Raw genomic sequence first — 11,882 nt, forward strand, 5'->3', positions numbered from 1 at the left:
CTCCAATTACGTAACAGCACAGCAGTCCTGCCTCCTCCAGGAAGATGACTCCTCTCACTTGCTAGTTCTAGACACAAGGCAGCAGCTAGCGGTCAATGGGACCCATGCTTTGACTCCTATGAAAATGCGTTCTAGGACATATAACCCTGCAGAAATGGGGCGTTAGGTGTAGTGACAAAATGCACACGTTCTGCTTTCAGCTCCTGGACCCTGGATCCGGGTATTCTTTCTCTTGGGGACACAGAACCATACAGTGGTCCTTGATTTGGTACTGTGACCTGCAGGGTGGCAATTCCTCCCACTGAGTGTTGCCTCCAGATTGGCACTTCAGTGCACCTAGGCAGATCATCTCAATTTTCTAGCAGGCAGCAGGCTCTGGGTGGCGTGAACCGAATATCTATGAACATTATGGCCATGGGCTCACCCCAGACCTCCTCAGTTGCAAAGTGAATCTGCCCTCCCACCACTTCTTTTTATGCAGCCAAGGAAGCTGCTACTTTCATATCTGGCTTTCATTTACCTGTTACTCAACTTGTGCGAGCGTGCTAAGTCACTTCAGTCGTGTTCAACTCTTTGCAACCCTATGGACTGTAGGCTGCCAGGCTCCTCTGTCTGTGGGATTCTCCAGGCAAGAATACTGGAGTGGGTGGCCATGCAGTCTCTCAGGGGATATTCTTGATGCCGGGATCGAACTCCTGTCTCTCATGTTTCCTGTGTTGGCAGGCGTGTTCTCTACCACCAGTGCCACCTGGGAAGCCCTTGCTGAACTTGAACTTCTGTAAAACACATGTGATTGCGGCATGAATGGCCACCACCATTATCTTTCTCATCACTGATTTCTTCTGTTCATACAAGGTGGGCAGGGTAACAAGTAGACTGCCCCTTGTGTGAGATGCTGTCCGCTGCCAGCAGGAGGGTGATCAGAGTCCAAGTTTAACCGTATCACTTGCTTTCTCATATCGCTTTCCACGCTGAGTCTGCAAGTTGAGTTCTCAGGAAGCCAACACGGAGACATAGTTTGTTGTGCCAGACGTTAATTAAGGATCTTCAACTGAATGAAAGAGGCAGGAATTAAAATTGCACAGAAGTCAAACCGTGATACCAGCTGGCTGGTTCGCTTTGGCCAGCCTGCAGACGGCTCTGGTGTGAGAACTGCTCATCCGAGTGGAATGCATCTGAAATTCCCTGGGAAGGGCATGACCTCATGCCTTCAGAAGTAGCTTAAGCAGCCAAGTTAGAGCCCAAAGGAGTAGATGGCTGGCGGTAGTCTGCTAATTCCAGGATCCATGTCTGGAACCCAATTCTTTCCTTGAAGGCAGACCTGGGGAACCTACATCTTGAATAACATACTTGCATACAAAGCAGATGTCATTATCAGGAAATAACAGAGATAGCATTCTGGTATATTTCGTGTTGTCTATATTACACTAAAATTTTACCAACTGTTCCACTGATCTCCTTCACAGCATTTTTTTCTGGTCCAATTCCCAAGCTAGGGTTGCACATTATGTTTAATTGGCATGTCTTTTTTTCCCCTTTTAATGGTTGCAGTTTGTCTTTCATGATACTGAAAGAAAAATTATGAATATGGGTCCATTGTTTTGTAGAATGTTTCTTAATTTGGGTTTGATCGATGTCTCCTTATGATTATAACATACATTTTTACAAGGAATACTGTATAAATTATGTCTCCCTTAACTCTAACACATATATTGTCCTTGTAAGTCTCAAAACATTCTTTTCCCCTTAAAACAAGCAGAGAGGAATTATTTTCCTCATTGTATAGACAAGGAGGCTGAGGTGCAGAGAGGTTAATCTAATGGTCTGCGGGAGAAGCAGTGATGCAATCTAATTTAGCTATTCCACAGTCAGTCTTCTTTACATTACTTTTCAATTCTGAGTGAAAACTGAAGCCTATGAGTTATCTCCAGGCATTTCTGTTTATCAGAAGCAGCCAGAGAATTGGCTAAAAATAAAAATAAATGGCTAAAATGTGCTCAAACTGCTCAAATGATTAGAAGGAATACAGAGTCTTTGCTTTTAACAAGAACCACACCCTGATTCTGATATACAAAATGCCTGAGGCATATGAACACAGGCAACTATGCCAGTGGCCGATAAGATAAATTTTCTTGGGTTTCCACTCACACTGTCACAGGCCATCTGGTGATCTCACCTCCACAAACCTGGCTGCTCTTTCATCTCCTGACTTATCTTACTGCCAGACTGGACGTTTCAAGGGCGCAGAAGAGCAACTGCTCTTCAAATTGTGGCTTCGACCCGTTCCTTAACCTATCTGCGCCTATTTTTTTAAGTGGCTAACTTAGGCTAGGAGTACCTCTCTTATGGAATTTTGAATACTAGACTAGAAATTGGTGATCGATGGGCAAACAGTAAGTCCAAGCAACTTGTTGTTCTTGCTGTAACATGTCTTCTCTGGTTATGTTTTTTATCTCACTCAGGGTGTGGAAAACCTGAATGGAGGATCCTCTTTCCTATTGCCCCCGTGTGCCCTGTTGGAACCCAATCCTAAGCCCTGCTCATCAGGGTCCCTGATCCACCACACACCTCCCCTGCTTCTGCCCAGCTGTATCCATCTCAAGCCACGTTCTCTGGAGTTTGAGACTCCAGAGAATTAATTTATTTTTCTTCATTGAATCAATATCCTTTCTCTTAGAGAACTGACTGACTCCCCCACTACCTGGTTCTGAATAAAAGTATAAGGAACGCCATGGCATCTGCCTTAGTCCCATTGGGGCTGCTGTAACAAAAATGCCATAGACTGGGTGGGTAAACAATTAAAAAAAAATTCTTTCTCTCAGTTTTGGAAGCTGGCAAAGCCTCAAATCAAGATGGCTGCAGATTGTGTCTTGTGAGAGTCCATTTTCTGAGTCATGTACGTGTGTGCTCAGTCGTATCCAACTCTTTGTGGCCCTACCAGGCTCCAATGTCTGTGGAATCTTCCAGGCAAGAATACTGGAGTGGGTTGCCATTTCCTACTCCAGCGGATTTTCCCAATCCAGGGATCAAACTCGCATCTTCTGCACTGGAGGGTGAATTCCTTTACCACTGTGCCATCTGGGAAGCCCAGATCCCACCTTTTTGCTGTGTCCTCACATGGGGGGAGGGGTAAGGGAGCTTCCTAAGGACTCTTTTGTAAGATCACTAGTTCTACTCATGGGGGCTCCACTGTTGGGATCTATTCAACTCCCAAACACCATGTCTCCTGAAGTGAAGTGAAGTGAAGTCGCTCAGTCGTGTCCGACTCTTTTCGACCCCGTGGACTGTAGCCAACCGGGCTCCTCCGTCCATGGGATTTTCCAGGCAAGAGTACTGGAGTGGGGTGCCAACCCTGTCTCCTAATACCTTTGTATTCAGGTTAGGCTTCAATGACTGGGTGGGGAGGAGAGAGCGGAGGGTTGGTATTCAGTCTATAGCATTTCCCCCTTTGGGGAAAATGTAGTGTTAGATAGATAGATAGATAGATAGATTTAGCATTTACTCTGAATTTCATATTCAATCATAAATTCCCTTAGGGGAAAAATAGTCAAAATGCTATTTTCTGAGTATAAAAAGTTTGTGGTCTACCTACAACCCCCAACAGAGTTGTAAGCTTACCTCACAGCATGTCTCTCTTTGATGCTGATTTTAATTTCCCACATAAATATCACGGGTTGGGTGGCATTTCCTTTTGTATTTATCTGATGTTAAGCTTTCACACAAAGTAATTCAGCAAATATTTCCCAGTATTTCTCTAAACAATGGAATATGTTAGCTGCTTAAGAAGAAATTCAAAAGAAAAATTAACCTCATCCCTACTATATCTATTTAGTAAATATTTGGTGGACTCTGTATTGGGGCCTCCCTGGTGGCTCAGACGATAAAGACTCTATATTAGACACAAGGGGCAGAGATGACCGTGGCCTAACCCTTCAGTTGCCATGGACTTCACCAGAAAGATAAAGGGGACTGCATCTGAGGAGAGCCCACAGCACAGGCCTAAGCAGCAGAAGACTGGTCTCAGGACTGTCCTTGGGGTTCACCAAGAGCGTGACCTCGAGTCTTGGTTCTCCACCTGGAGAGGGGAAAAAGGCTAAATAAGTAAGGCATTGAGCACCTAGTCTATTTCAAATTAAAAATACCTTTGTTATTTTAGATGACAATCATTTTGTAACTGAGCAGGAACCCAGGAACAAAGTGAAAGAGTCAGGCAAGACAAAATAACAATAGTATAGCTGTAAACAAAGTCAGGGCCTTTAGTTTCCCTTCAGGGGTGATGGTTAATATTTGGAGCCATGTCCCTGAGCTATTTTGCAGATACAGAAACCCCTATCTGGTGGGAGAAGTTCACTGCACACTGACCACAAGGGCGTAGATCTCAGACAGTCAGAACCAGAAGGGCGATGCTGCTCACTCTGGATTACCTCACCGCCAACCAGTCATGAGAATGTCCACAATGGATGGAGCTCCCGCAAACCTCCCCATCCCCCTGTCCTTAGAACATTTCCCCCGAAGTCACGGGGAGTTTGGGTCTGATAAACTCTAGCCGCTCACACTCCTTGCTTGGCCTTGTGAAAATGCTGTGTTTTCCTTCACTACAATCCAGCATCAGAATGTTGGCTTTACCACACAAAGGTGAGCGGCCCCACTTTTTGTGTGTTAAAAATTTCCCTTATAAATATAATTTGTTTAACATTGTAGATCTAATTCTTCTGATTTAAAATTAAAACTGGCACATTATACAAAAATATTTTTGATTAAATGTTCTTCTGCTTTCTAGAGATAAGAATCCTAAAAATTTGGTTATCTTTCTATTTTTTAATAGTTTGAGATAAATATATATATATATATTTGTATATCTCAAACTAATATCTCCTTATATACCTAGTTTTGTGTTCCACATTCATCATTTATTTTATATCACATAAATTTTCCAGTGACTTTAAAAATTCTTCACAACTGTCTTTTTAATGTCTTCATTATATGGTTCCAGTATAACTTATACAGACATCATTATCTATTGCTAGATGTAGAATTTTTGTATAAAGCTTATACATGAAGCTGTAATGATTTTCATGCATTTCTGATTATTTTTCTCAGTAGGTTTTCTTTTACTTAACTTTTCCACTTAAATAATACCTTAACTATGTTCAAGGGATTTAAATTCAAATTCCTTTATAATGTGATTTTTTAAACAGGAAGGAAAGGAGGAAGGAAACAGGCTTGCCTGAGCTTACAACCAGTCTTAATGAGCTTTTGCTTCAGTAGGAAGTTGAGACTAGGGATGTGCAGCTACCAACCAGGTTGCTCAGTGGTAAAGAATCTGCCTGCCAATGCAGGAACCATGGGAGATGAGAGTGCGATCCCTGCTTTGGGAAGATCCCCTGGAGGAGGAAATGGAGACCCACCCCAGCATCCTTGCTGGGATAATCCTATGGATGGAGGAGCCTGGCGGGCTACGGTTCATGGGGTCACAGAGTCAGGTATGACTTCACACACAAACGCAAGCACAACCTGGAGCATCTTCAGGCTGGAGTTGACCTGTGAGTACTTTCTAGAAATAGCTGACTAGACACAGCAGGAAGTGGATCCTTTCCAGGAGTCAGAAGAGAATCAAGAGGAGCTCAGATGATCCCACCAGGGTCTGAATCTAAAGGGAAGAAAAGCTCCGCGATTTACCTGCACCCTTGAAATGAACGTCCAGGAAGCACTAACAATCATGAAACTGAGTTCTCTCACACAGAACCTCATTAAGGCAAAGTTTACTCATGCATATAATGGGGTTCACTGATGGCCCAGTCAGTGAAGAATCGGCCTGCACTGCAGCACACACTGCAGGTTTGATCTGGGTCAGGAAGATCCCCTGGAGAAGGAAACGGCAACCCACTCCAGTATTCTTGTCTGGGAAATCACGTGGACAGAGGAGCCTGGCAGGCTACAGTCCATGGGCTCTTAAAGACTTGGACACGACTTAGCAACTAAATCACCAATAATGGGGGTTAACACACAGAGCTGCCTCTATGGTTTGTTTGGAAAATTAAATTTGATATACATTTAGATCCTGGAACATTGTAAACCTTCAAGAATTGTCAACTTAATCCAGTTATATTATTATTTATATTCTACAACTAATACTTTTATTCACATTTTATCAATTTGGGCTTCCTTTGTGGCTCAGCTGGTAAAGAATCCGCCTGCAATGCAGGAGACTTGGGTTCGATCCCTGGATTGGGAAGATTCCCTGGAGTAGGAAATGGCTACCCACTCCAGTATTCTGGCCTGGAGAAGTCCAAGGACTGTATAGTTCATGGGGTCGCAAAGAGTTGGACACGACTGAGCTACTTTTACTATCAATTTATTATTATGTGTGTATATAACTTTTTGTTTTCTCTTTGACTCGCCATTTGGAAAGGAACTAGGTCTATTTTATTTATTAATGTTTTCTTAATCTGTATTTGCTGAATTGATATCAAAATAAAAATATTTGGAATTCTCTTACTCACCTCAATGATTTTAGTATAATTGGCATAAACACTAGAGCATTTCATGCTCTGAGAAAGACCAAAGCTCTTCCACAAAATTTCCTGATTTCTTTTTTTTTTTTAAGATTAATTAATTAATTGGCCACACAATATGGCTTACAGAATCTTTTTTCTTCAATCAGGGATCCAATCTGGGCCCCTGAGCAATGAGAGCACCAAGTCCCAACCATTGGACTACCAGGGAATTCCCTCTCCTGATTCAAATATTCACAGTTGGTCTCTTCTTGAAGGGTGCCTCTATTTACCAAACTGCAAAGCTTAACCTTTTCCAAAATCTACTCACACCAATAAGTTCATGAGATAATAACTTTTGGAAAGAGATCCCATAGCAGCACCTCTCAGCTCTTATTATCCTCCCCACAGCCACTTCTCTCACTTTCCTTCCCCTCAGGAAAAGAGAAGATCTTTTTCTTCTCTCTGCATAAAGCTTTGTCTGTTTTTCTGAAGTCTGCTTTGATGCCCTGGGGTCATAGTGTGCCTTTTAAATTTTAAAGAGATTGTGCCTTCTGCAGGATGAGAGGAAGTGAGAAAGGGAGAAGGGGTGGTCTTGGAGTCTACTTGTCCCAGGGTAGATATCAAGGGCACTGTGGGGAAAGCACAAGGAGATCTCTAGTGCTGATGGTCACGAAGTGCATTTGTGTAGAACTAGTCATTCTCAATATCTCTGGGCAAAGTTTGATGCCAGTTACCTTCTAGATTCATTGGCATAATCACTCAACACTTCGGTTCCATGGGAGAAATAAAAGCCCATGGGACAGACTTGATGGATATTTGTGAAATCAAAGCTATGGTCCCTCTGCACCTGAGCCGGAAGAAAGGACTTAAACATGACTAGTTCCTCGGGAATAATCCACAGGGCAACACCTGAGTAATTATTTACATCTTTCCTTTGCCTTAGTACTAGTAAATCTAGGAAATAGAAAATAGAAATATTCTGTTGCCTTTGTGGATTTACTGCTCTTCTTTAAGCTTTGTGTCCAATAAAATAAGTTCTTGCTGCACTGCCATAGTACTGGTCTGGAAATTTGCCACTGCTTCCCAGTTAATTAATGTGCTGGTCGTTTAAGGTAGCATGGCTTAAGACAGATGCTCCATAAATGTTAGGTGAATGAACAGATATGAATGAATGACTGTGGTGAAGGCTGTTCCATCATAACTCTATTTGCTATAATAATATTGGAGCTATGAAGTTGCAATCCATAAACTCCTATGGGCACTGTATATAGATCTCTTCTCTTCTTGAATTAATATGTTATAAAATGGGCTAGGAAGTTTTACTTATGTAGGCCACTAATTCACAGGGAAAAAATCCACTCAAGTGTGAAATGACAAAGCAACTTGTTATAGTTAGTTTTTAAGGAGAAATATGAAGTTTCCTACTTACTTGCTCTTTAAAAAATAATATAATTCAACAATTTAGTAGACATCTATTGATCATCTGCTACAAGCATGGAACTATGCTATTCTGTGGCTATAAGAACCACTGAGAATAGCTAAAGTGGATTCACTGATATCAGAAATTTAACCTTGGTCTAATACTCAGCTGTGTGTACAAATATATCTATAAATACATATAAGAGATAAAGGGATTGATGACTAGGTAAGAATATTCTTAAGTTTTTGATAATTTGCATTTACATAAAGGAAAAAAGAGCTCAAGTTATTAGCAAAATCTAGATTTGTAATTTTCTGCTGTTCTCTTCTGGTTATCCTATACATGAGGAATTGTACTGCTCATATAACCTGACAAGACCAGCATTTTACACCTATGCACAGTCACCTAGTTATTGTCATTTAATCCCCACAGATACAGATCATGCTGCTGAACATAGCACGTCAAGATCCAGAATTCTGTCCACCTTCATGCACAGCCTCAAACTTCCAGTGTATCTTTGTTTTTGTTTGTTTTCTCTCAACTCTTCTTTAAGACTCTAAGGTCTTCTACACGAGGAAAGGTATTTGGTTCAGTTTATACCTTAGCCATTCATCAGACTGATGGGCCAAAAGCACAAGCTAGTTAATATTTGATGAATGATTGAGCATATATATATATCCAACTTCACACTTAGATACCTATACATTGGTAATGTTATATATACATCTGACAAATTTCCTGGGGGCTCAGCCGTAAAGAATCTGCCTGCCAATGCAGAAGACCTATGTTTGATCCCTGGTTAGAGAAGATTCTCTGGAGAAGGAAATGGCAACCCACTCCAGGATTTCATGAACAGAGGAGCCTGGCAGGCTACAGTCCATGGGGTCGCTAAAGAGCGGACGTGACTTAGTGACTAAACAACAAATATACACATCTGATTTTTTTATATCTAGTCAAACCTCAATATTTTTAATAAAAAAATAGCATTAGGCAAATAGTAATAGATTTGGAACAGCAAAGTATTAAGATGTTAAGATTGTACTTGAAGCGGTGGGAGTAAAACCCCTCGATTCTCCATTTAATTCCATCCCCCACAATTCCACCTGAATAGACTTCATAGAAAGCAAACCCAGTGTATGTCTGATTGCCAGTAATTTCCACCATAATGGTTTCTGTCACTCCACATTCTTTCCAATATTGTTCATATAGCGTGGGTTTAAGAAAACTTGTATTTTATCCATGTCAAGGTAGGACTGTATTCTCTGTGATATCACATTTAAGTTCCCTAAGTTGTAAATGTAAGCATCTTTTAACTTTTCTCATTTTGCTTCATTTAAAAATATAACATACACAGAAAAGATAAAAACAAAAGTTGTGTAATTGAATCAGTCATTATAAACTAAATACTATGTAATCATCACCCAGATGGAGAAATACCTTGCTACTGCCCAGAATCATCTCTGTGACTCTTCCTGATCATATTCTTTCTCCTCCCCTGGAATAGCTACACATTATCTCTATCAATTTTGATATTGATATGTACTTAAATATTATATACAATATTATATAAAATACAGGAAAGTATTCATTAAATCCAGGAACTAAATATATACATATATATTTAAAAAACTAAATTTTATACATAAAATATATAAGATAAATATAAATATTATATATATATATATAATTTAGCTTTTTTTTTTCTAATTTTATATAAATGGAATAACATAGGTGTTCTTTGAAACCCTGCTTCTTTTACTCAACTTGTGCTTGTGAGATCTGTCCGTATTCTTTCATTTACTAGCATTGGTTCCTTTATAGCACTGTGTGATATTCCACTGCATCAATAGACAACGGTTTGTCTATTCTACTGGTGATGGGTATTTGGGTTGTTTCCAGGTCGATGTTGTCATCTGTTATGCTTCTATATGTGCTGGTGCATGTGGCAGCAGTCTTTTTGAGCACCTAAAAGTAGAAACAATTAGTCATTGGCTATACAAAGCTTTGGACTTACTAGATAATGCAAATATATTTTCTAAAATGATTGTACGAAATTACATTCTTATCATCATTATATGAAAGCTTCTGTCACTACACATTCTCACCAATTCATGGTAGTATAAGACTGCTTAATTTTTGCTAATTTTATTAACATATAATTGTATATTATGATTCAATTTAGAGTTTTCTAATTAGTAATGAGGCTGAACAGCTTTTCATGTTTGTTGATTATGTGTTTGGACTTTCTTTTTATCAAGTGTCTGCTAAAGATGTTTGTCCACTCTTCTATTGGTTTTCTGTCTTTCTTCCTATTGATTTGAAGGAAAGTGATGCGAAGCCCCTCAGTCGTGTCCGACTCTTTGCAACCCCATGGACTGTAGCCTACCAGGCTCCTCCATCCATGGGATTTTCCAGGCAAGAATACTGGAGTGGGGTAACATTTCCTTCTCCAGGAGATCTTCCCTACCCAGGGATTGAACCCAGGTCTCCCGCATGGTAGGCAGACGCTTTACCGTCTGAGCCACCAGGGAAGTCATGATTTATGTATTCATGAAATTAGTCCTTTATCATTTAAATATACTATCTAATCCAGTAGATTTTCTTTTCAGGACTGTTATGGTATTTTTTGATACACAAAAGATACAGGATAATTGCTGTTCTAGTCCCATTTCACTGCAAAGACCTTCCTTCTCCTCATTTCTCTGTGATGACAGCAGGGGCACAGACATGCATGAGTTGAATGTATTTATAGATTCTCCTTCATCTCCCAGTAGTCTGTTTATTTCTACCTATGCAAAATCGTATTGTCCTAATTAATTTCATAAGTCTTGAAGGCATCTTCCTAATTTTTATTCAAGAGCGTCTTTGCTATTCTTTTCCAATTATATTTCTACATTGATGTTGAACACCATTTGTAAGAAACATGTTTACAGATCACCTACTATGTGATTATAGAAGTAACATATTATACCACATAGGCTACATCACCCAAAAAAATAGACAAAACTTCACAGGCTTGTGGAGCTTACCTTCTAACTTGTGCGGGAAAGAATAAGCCATGACAGTAATAATAAGATAAATGTACATTATAAGGAATATTAGAGGGTAAAGAGAGCTACAGAAATTACAGATCAGAGTATGTGGGATCCAGTTGTTTGGTGAAGGGGTCTGAACTACAAATAGGTTAGTCACAGGAGACTACTAATCAACTTGTTTGATTCTTGAACATTTAAATACTTTAATAAAGAGAAAACTCATATTTTTGATATCAGGAGAAAAGATATTTATAGCACAATTGTACCAGCCAATTAAAAATCATGGCTTATTTATCTTTTATTTGGCTACTTATCCTTTATTTTCTTTTATGACTATCAATTATTAGAATTTTTTCTGTGGGAGTCTTAACTGTCTTTTGTTCCTGGGTATTTGATTTCTTAAATGAAATTTTAATTTTTAAAGTTTATTTTATAATTATTGCTGGTATGTGAGAACATATTCAATTTTCACTTATCTATCAATCATGTAAACTCATTAATTATAACAAATACGGAGGTTGAAAAATCTGTAAAAAAAAAAAAAATTCACCATCCATTCACTTATTCATGCTTTCCAATGCAGCCAGGACCTCCTACACGTGTTAAATGTCAATAGTCAAAGCACACAACCTGGTCTTATTCCTAACCCCTGATGCAAAGACTTTAACATCTCACATTTAAATGTGATGATATACTGACTCTTTTAAAGAAAAGATTTAAAAAGTTGCTTTCTGTATTAGTCACAGTCCTCCAGAGAAATAGAAAAAACAATAAACATAATACACTAAAATCTATGGGTATTATATGGTATATCAATATCTATACACTAAAACAGTACAGACATAGAGATGGAGGATTTTTTTGTTTTTTTATTTTTTTCAGTTTGGCTCACATAACTGGGGAACCTCTGTAGGGCAAGTCAGCAGTTTG

The 11,882-nt window shown here is 39.5% G+C and overlaps 1 non-coding gene across 1 annotated transcript; it reads right to left on the reverse strand.

The window, feature by feature from the left end:
• Positions 1-10,376: 10,376 nt before the first annotated feature.
• TRNAG-ACC (transfer RNA glycine (anticodon ACC)) lies at positions 10,377-10,448 on the reverse strand. Its single transcript has one exon. It is a non-coding gene; the product is annotated as a tRNA-Gly (tRNA).
• Positions 10,449-11,882: the final 1,434 nt, after the last annotated feature.

Source organism: Bos taurus, chromosome 14, assembly GCF_002263795.3.
Source record: "Bos taurus isolate L1 Dominette 01449 registration number 42190680 breed Hereford chromosome 14, ARS-UCD2.0, whole genome shotgun sequence".
NCBI classification, from domain to species: domain Eukaryota; kingdom Metazoa; phylum Chordata; class Mammalia; order Artiodactyla; family Bovidae; genus Bos; species Bos taurus.